Here is a 6,998-nt window from a genome sequence, read left to right as displayed (position 1 = left end):
GCCTTACTTTCGTGGATTTGAAACCATAAAATCAATATTTAAATCGTTTAATGTTAATGTAGTGTTCTCTTATAACGATACCATTAAAGATATGCTAATTAAGAATAGTCCCGTAACAAATAACAACATCATTTACAAAATTCCTTGTAAGGACTGCCCATCTTTTTACGTTGGACAGTCAAGTAAAAATTTATGTGTACGTATTAAGCAGCATATGTATTCAGTTAGAACAGCCCAGACTTCAAATGCACTGTTTATCCATCTGAGTGAAAAATCTCATTGTATTAATTGGGGCGATACCTCTGTAATTGCTAGATCTAATGATTATGTTTCAAGAAATTTACTGGAATCAGCAATTATACAAATCACTAATAATAACAACCTAAATCTTAGTCTGGGATTGTACCATTTGGACCCGTATATTTGTAAATGTTCATGAAGTGACCTTAAAATAAATGAACTACTAATTAATTAGTCCCACATGTATATAGTTATTATTTCGCTCTCTCTCTCTCTCTCTCTCTCTCTTGCTCGATATATTTATATCCTTTTTTTTCGTCTTTTCATTAATAATTTTTTGGGGAACATTTTTATAAATTTCATGGTATTAAGTTGTATATGCCTCCCTGTTTTTTCAAAATGTATGGGTTTTTTGGATGAATCATTTGTTGAACACATGGGTGATCCTCCAAGGTGTGGCTGCCTAAAATTTCGCTTATCCTACCCTCAGGCATTTCCTCGTTTCTGTGGAGTGAAATCGACCTTATTGCTAATCTTGTAATGTCAGTTTGGATATTAAGCCTACTTTGACTATGTTTTTCCTCTGTACCATCAGTTGTGCCTGAGTAAAGGGTCACACTAGACCGAAAGTGCTTGGCTATCTCGCTTTTCATTTTTCCTTCGTGGTAAAAACCTTTATTTATACGTAGCATCAACGTTTTATATACTTCGTGATCAAGTTATTCATATATATATATATATATATATATATATATATATATATATATATATATATATATATATATATAAGCGAATACCACAGGAAAATAATAGTCAGAAATCCAAGCGCTTTCGTCTTTACTCAGACATCGTCAAGGAGTTACTAAAGTACAATTGGAGATAAAGGTCTCAGGTACAAAACAAGATCAAGAATACCAGATGGTTAATTGTCCAAAGGGTAAAAATTAAATGAGATAATCCAGGATTATCGTATATCACACGGTCACAAACCTAACCGAAACTACAAAGTCTCTTTACAGTTCAAAACATGTAAAAACTGAATATATTAATTTTGTTGCTTATATTTATCTACAACTTTTTTCATAATGAAAGCATCAAGTTTAAATAAACCAAGACTTAAATTTAGAACATTTCTATTATTTGACTTGATGAAACAAGATTCAATGATATTCCTTTTAACTGTGTCATTACATGGGATTAAGGCTCTTGCTTGACTCCAGTTAATAGGATGGTCTAAATCTCTCATATGTACGAATAATGCATTCGATATTTGCCCAGTTCTCACAGAATATCGATGTTGTTTGAGACGTTGTGAAAGAGATTTACCGGTCTGTCCGTAATAGACTTTATCACATTTTTTAAATTTCATATATGCAGCCTGGAAGATCTTTAGGAGAATTTTTTATTATTAAACTCTTGACATTAATATTACTGAAAATAACATTTATGTTAAATAGCTTTAAAATTCTAGGAATATCTAAAAACCTTTCATCATAGGGTAATTTTAGAATGTTATGCTTACTAAATTCAAGTTTGTCATTAGTTGAATAAAATGTTTTTCTAGCTCTTTTCCATGCCACATCTATAAAAGTCCTTGGGTATTTAAGTTTCAATGCAATATCATAAATAGTTTTAATTTCAGGGTCAATAAACTGCGGGCTACAGACACGTAAAGCCCTTATGCAGCTGGAAGATCTTTAGGAGAATTTTTTATTATTAAACTCTTGACATTAATATTACTGAAAATAACATTTATGTTAAATACCTTTAAAATTCTAGGAATATCTAAAAACCTTTCATCATAGGGTAATTTTAGAATGTTATGCTTACTAAATTCAAGTTTGTCATTAGTTGAATAAAATGTTTTTCTAGCTCTTTTCCATGCCACATCTATAAAAGTCCTTGGGTATTTAAGTTTCAATGCAATATCATAAATAGTTTTAATTTCAGCGTCAATAAACTGCGGGCTACAGACACGTAAAGCCCTTAAGAACATTCCAGAAAAACAGAGAATTTAACATTTTGATGGTGATTGGAGTAGTAATGAACAAAAGAGGCAATGTTAGTTGATTTTCGAAAGACTGAAAAGGTGAAATTTCTATCATTTCTATGGACAGTTACATCAAGAAAATTCAAATTACAATTTCTTTCTTCCTCTACAGTAAATTTTATAGAAGGGACTAAATTATTGAGATTATTAAGGAATTCCTGGAGATTTTCGTGAACTGGCCAAATACAGAAAATATCATCCACATATCTAAACCAAATAACTTTTTGGGGCAAAATTCTTGGTAAGAGTTTTGTCTCAAAAAAATCCATGTAAATATTGCTAAGGACAGGAGATAAGGGATTACCCATAGCCATGCCAAACTTTTGTACAAAAAATTCCCCATTAAAACAAAATTTACTATCTTTGATACATAACCTTATGAGACTAATTAGGTTTGCTACACTTAAGGGAATGTCATGACGTTCTAATTCCTCCTCTAAATATTCAAGTAAGTCATCTACAGACACTTTTGTAAATAAAGAGACAACATCAAAACTAACCATATTAAAATCAAAATTCAAATTTAAACTATTCAATTTGTTTATAAAATCAACATTGTTTTTAACATTCGTGTTAGAAATGTTTCCTACCAAAGGAGTAAGAATTTTTACAAGCCATTTAGATAAATTATACGTAACTGAGCCCACTAAACTAATGATTGGTCTGATAGGGTTATTGATTTTATGTGTCTTGACTAAACCATACATATAAGGTAGGGAGGCGCATTGCGGTGTAAACTGTTTAATTAAATGGTCAAAGCCCTTTAAAATGGATTTAATTTGTTTATTAAAATGGGAGTTCACTGTCTGTGTAGGGTCAGACCTCAGTTTCGTATAAGTATCAGTATCATTTAGCAATGTCATTATTTTACTTATATAGTCACTTTTATTCATTATTACCACTGCATTAGATTTATCTGCTTTTGTCACTTTCACTGTTTCATCTTCTCTAATTTTCTTAAAAGCCTGGAGAAATCTCACGGGTACATTAGGGGGAGAAGGTTTACTCATAGCCCCATACACAATTATTGATATCATCAGGGCATAGGGTTTGATTACATTTTTATAAATAACAAAAGGATTTTGAGATGTCGACACAGTCCAGGTTACCATTAAATACACCAAAGCTTAACCCATATCCCAAAGCCGCTGTCGTAGCACTGTCCACTGGTTTGTCTGATAAATTAATCATAAAGTCCACGTTGGCATGCTTAGTCCAGTCGCTTTCAGCAATAAGATTTTTCAACTTGACTTGAAGCTTCCTTTCAAGACGGTTGCAGCACTTTCTTAATTTTCCATAGCAATAATCCAGCATCCGATTCTTCCAATCGACAGGAACCGTCTGATTAAAGCCATACCATCTGCTTCTAAGTGTACGAAACGCATCATCTACTTCCACTTTTGTGATGTTGATGTGTTTCTGAAGTATGATGCGTTGAAACTCGTCGAAAGGTCGCTCTGCTAGCCGAAGAATTCTCACTGGTAAAATCGACTTGGGCATCACTTGCTCGTTCATACACTTACGTAGAAAGTTGAGTCAGAGTTTCAGTTTGTGAGCGATGATAAGAGCATTACAGAAGGATGTCACGAATAGAACAAGGCTCGGAAAATTCAAAGAAAAGGCGTAGAAGTTGCGTGTGGTTTCCATTATGCTTAAAAAATCACTGTAGATGCACGTGACTTCATAAATAAGCGAATACCACAGGAAACTAATAGTCAGAAATCCAGGCGCTTTCGTCTTTACTCAGACATCGTCAAGGAGTTACTAAAGTACAATTGGAGATAAAGGTCTCAGGTACAAAACAAGATCAAGAATACCAGATGGTTAATTGTCAAAAGGGTAAAAATTAAAAGAGATAATCCTGGATTATCTCTTTTAATTTTTACCCTTTTGACAATTAACCATCTGGTATTCTTGATCTTGTTTTGTACCTAAGACCTTTATCTCCAATTGTACTTTAGTAACTCCTTGACGATGTCTGAGTAAAGACGAAAGCGCTTGGATTTCTGACTATTATTTTCCTGTGGTATTCGCTTATTTATGAAGTCACGTGCATCTACAGTGATTTTTTAAATATATATATATTATATATATATATATTATATTATATATATAATATATATATATATATATATATATATATTATATATATATCTATATATATATAGTTATATATATAGATATATATATATATCTATATATATATATACTATATATATATATATGTGTGTGTGTGTGTTTTCGTACTTCTAGAAGTTCTAAGTTAGAAAGGCCAGTTTCTCATTTCTCGTAGAGTCACAGGCGTTCTGGATGGAATAAATAATTTCAAGGTCGTAATGAAAACTGCCAGAAATTGAACCCATTGAATTCCATCAGCCCCTTGGAATCGAATACAGAACAAAAGTCAAAGGCCAAGGACCGGGACCTGCGATGAGGTCATTCAGCACTGAAACGGAAATAATGGAAATAAGTTTTCATCGATCCCTGTTGGGCACTCATTTGAAATGAAAGAATCCCACAAAAGCATGGAACGTCTGTTGTCTGCTCTGAACTACCAGGAACATAAATGGTTGGTCTGTATAGATATTAAAGTTGTTAGACTCATCCTAGGACTTCCAGCTGGTTATACAAAGTATCCATGCTTTCTGTGCTTATGGGATAGCCGTGCTGATGACCAGCATTACAGTATGTCAGACAAGAGTGGCCATCACGACTATGATTAAAACCAGGGTCACCACAACATTCTGTCCCACCCTATGGTTGAACCGAACAAGGTATTGCTTCAACCCCTCCACATCAAACTCGGTCTCATGAACTTTGTAAAGGCATTAGATAGGGAAGGTAGAGGATTTGCTTCCTTCCATCAGAAGTTTCAACAAAAAACCATGGAGAAACTTAAGGCTGGTCTATTTGATGGTTCTCAAATAAGGGAACTCATCAAGGACGCTATTTTGATGATGCGCTGAATCCTGCTGAACTCTCTGCCTGGTTTGTCCCTTAACCCTTTGATTACGCCTGGGATGAGATCTCACAGGTCCCCAGAACCCGGAGGTTTTCTGACGGGAGTCACCTGTAGTATGCTACCAGACGCACGAAAATGTAAACAATCATTGTAACAGCTCGTTTCTTTGTTGTTTTCCTACAAATTAACCTGTTTTAGTTTTATGATAACATTTTGATAGTAGTCATCCGTAATATATATAATATGTAATTATGTAACATCACAAATAGATAAACATATCATATGTACTATATATCGGGGTTTACTGTTGCCAGAGGTATGAGTACTTCACTAATTGCGGACGACACACATTTTTTTTTTTCTTTTTATTCATTTTGAATCCCCGAAACACATCTACAGCACAGTTGAATATTAGTGTTAATAGTTATTTGCATAATCGCCAGAAAACTAATCATGAAAATATTGATCATTTTTATGTTTCCGCTTACAAAATTGAGATTTATTATTTTTGAGAGAGAGAGAGAGAGAGATAGAGAGAGAAAAAAAAAAAAAAAAAAAAAAAAGAAGAGAGAGAGAGATTTACCAAGATTACCAGATACTACCCTCTAATTGTACAACAATAACTCCAATAGGCGCAATTACAATAATGGTTGTAAATGAGGACATCACTGATTCATTTCTGAATGATATTCATAGCAATAAACAAGTAACGAGTCGACAAGAAATACCATACGTAGTTTTAGAAATATGATTTATGAACGCTTTGGGAGCTCTTGTATAAGACTAGCATGGAATTTGTCTTGCTCGATTTTACATTCAGACATACACTTAGACTTATAAAACTCTTGACTATGGGAGATTTACGAATATATTTAGTACTTTATGTTAATCATGCTTTATATTTCAACGATATAGAATAACTTCTAATAACTTATTATACATTCTTGGAAATAAATAGGAATTTTATCTATTCAAGATTACATTTTTTTTAGATGTATGTAGGAATTCTTCTCAGATATTTACATTATTTGTTACACCATTATTCTAAGACTGCTATTTAGAAAAAATAACTCTCCGACACTTCCATGATAATGAGAATACCGTGTTTCTTACCGGGAAAGTGTTTATGTGAGAGAGAGAGAGAGAGAGAGAGAGAGAGATACTGAGAATACCGTGTTACTTACCGGGAAAGTGTTTATGAGAGAGAGAGAGAGAGAGAGAGAGAGAGAGAGAGAGAGAGAGAGAAGCTGCTGCCAAATAATAAATCAACACTAAGAAAAATTAGAATATCTTTTTGTGCCATATAAAAAGGTAAATCATTTATATGGGACCAGGTTAAATGAATAAAAGGAGACATTATAATTGTTCCCCCAGAGCCTCTCCATCACCTGTGAAAATTATTCTAGCAGATTATACGTTTGCTGTCTACAAGTGGTGAATTCTTTTGTTATTTTTGGCCTAAGCAGTAAAGGTTATTGCAAAAAGGACTACTAGACATCCTAACAAGTGTCTGTCGTCAGAAATTTCCCCAATGTTTTTATATTCATCTATTTCCTATTCGCCTTTCATACCTTGTCTCCGTATTCCGAATGAGAAAAAGAGAAACAACCCCTAGGGCATGAAGCGATTAGTCCTGGTCCCACACAAAAGGTACGCGCGCTGCATGGGTCCGTATAAGTACTCGCTCTAGCCGGGATTATTCATAGCCTAAAGGAATCCTTACCAATAACACCCGGCCCCAACGTT

Source organism: Macrobrachium nipponense, chromosome 26 (assembly GCF_015104395.2).
Source record: "Macrobrachium nipponense isolate FS-2020 chromosome 26, ASM1510439v2, whole genome shotgun sequence".
NCBI classification, from domain to species: domain Eukaryota; kingdom Metazoa; phylum Arthropoda; class Malacostraca; order Decapoda; family Palaemonidae; genus Macrobrachium; species Macrobrachium nipponense.
The sequence above is the reverse complement of the archived record's forward strand: the minus strand, read 5'-3'. Positions refer to the sequence as shown.